The sequence below is a fragment of the Mus caroli genome, chromosome 9, assembly GCF_900094665.2.
Source record: "Mus caroli chromosome 9, CAROLI_EIJ_v1.1, whole genome shotgun sequence".
In the NCBI taxonomy this organism is placed as follows: Eukaryota; Metazoa; Chordata; class Mammalia; order Rodentia; family Muridae; genus Mus; species Mus caroli.
The window spans coordinates 110,040,355-110,042,399 of NC_034578.1; positions in this window are offsets into that span (position 1 = coordinate 110,040,355).

A 2,045-nucleotide genomic window follows, 5' to 3' on the forward strand; every position below is an offset into this window, starting at 1 on the left:
CTCTCTCTCTCTCTCTCTCCCTCTCCCTCCCTCCCTCCCTCCTGGAGGGGTTCCTAGTTCAGACCTTCCCTTGCATGCTAAGCACAGGCTCCCTCTGAGGCCTTCTCCTGAACCCTGGTTGGTCACCCTCTTTGTAGTTGTCTCTGATGATGGCTCCCATTGTAAGAGCTGTGTTTTATTTTTCACTTAAAACAAGCGATTGGGGCTGAAGTGATCTGGTGTCCTCCTGTGCACAAGGCACATACATGGTGCTGACACGCATGCAGTCAAAACAGTCATGCACATCAAATAGAGAGAATAATTTGCTTCTGTGTGCAACCATGTGTGTGCTTCATACTACACTCGTTTGAAAGCGTGGGGGCAAGTTTTTCACCGTGGGTTCCCTTTCCATCTTGGCTGTAGAGCCAGGCTCTCTCTCTTATTCTATCATTGTATTGGGCTGGGGTTAATCAAATCTGGCTTTTTGTTTTTGCTTTTGTTTTTTGTTTGTTTGTTTGTTTGGTTTTTCAAGACAAGGATTCTCTGTGTAGCCCTGGTTATCCTGGAACTCACTCTGTAGACCAGGCTGGCCTCGAAGTCAGAAATCCGCCTGCCTCTGCCTCCCCAGTGCTGGGATTAAAGGCATGGACTACCTCGCCCAGCAGGATTACAGATTTAATGCACTACACCTGGTTGCCGTTGTGACTGAGTCCGAGTAAAGGATCAGATGTGCTTCCTTCCGTCAGGCAGTGGCTGCCTTGAGGCCTCTTCCCATTTTCCTTGGCAGCATAGCTAAATCTGTCTGTCTTGGCCCGGAAGTGAGCGCATGCTTCATTTTATAGTGGAAACGGGTTCAGAGAGGCCAAGAAGCACAGGAGGCTCTCACCGCTAGGAAGAGAGGGAACTAGGATTCGATGCGTCTGTTTTGTTTTGTTTGTTTTTCCTTTATCAGCTCACCTCTGCCCCCTAGTGGCGATCTTTAGAACTAGAACTAGAATCTAACAGGTAAAATGTGCCTGGGTTACCAGCACTCGGGAGGCTGGACAGATTACCACCAGTAAAAGAAACCAACAGATGACGGGTGCTTTCAGGAAATCAGTTTACCTTTTATTTAGATAAAATCTGAAAGCCAGGTGGTAGTGGCACACCCCTTTAATCCCAGCACTTGGGGCAGAGGGCAGAGGGAGATCTGTGAGTTCCAAGCCAGCTTGGTCTATATAATGAGTTCCAGGACAGCCAAGGCTGTGTAGAGAGACCACAAAACAAACAAACAAACAAAAAACCAAAAAAACAGAACAAAACAAAACGGCAAAACTTAGAGGAAGCACGCTTGTCTTTTTGTCTTCCTGCTATCTGCCATGGTGGCATTCACTTTTAAAATCTTCCGGTCCAGCCAAGTATAGAGAAGCCTGTTTTAGGGGCTAGTAAGATGACTCAGCAGTCATGAGCACTGGCCATTCCTAAGGACCCAGGTTCAAATCCCAACCCCCATGTGGGAGCTCACGACTGGCTGTAATTCTAGTTCCAGGGGAATCTGACACCCTTACACACAGACTGACATTCATGGAAAACACCAATGAATATAATAATAGTAACAACAGCAACAACAAAAACAACAACAGAAGCCTCACGTTAAAAGGGCAAACAGGGGTATCTTCTCGTACTCACATAGCAGAGCACAGTTGTCTCCAGTTCCATAGGGTCCAGCGCCCTCTTCTGGCCTCCATGGCTCCAGCACACATCCAGGCAAAACACTTATACACATACTTTTTTTTTTTTTTTTAAACGGAAATGTTTCAAATGTTTTAAACCTATTATTTGAGAATTTCATGGATGTTCACCATGTATTTCAATTATATATACCTTCAGTCCACTCTCCAACTCATCCTGGACTCCTCTACACTACCCTACCAATCTCATTCTGGGGCACTGTGTTTTGCCAAGAGCAGGTTCCTAGATGGGCTTTAAAAGGCTGACTGGGGGCTGGTGAGATGGCTCAGTGGGTAAGAGCACCCGACTGCTCTTCCGAAGGTCCAGAGTTCAAATCCCAGCAACCACATGGTGGC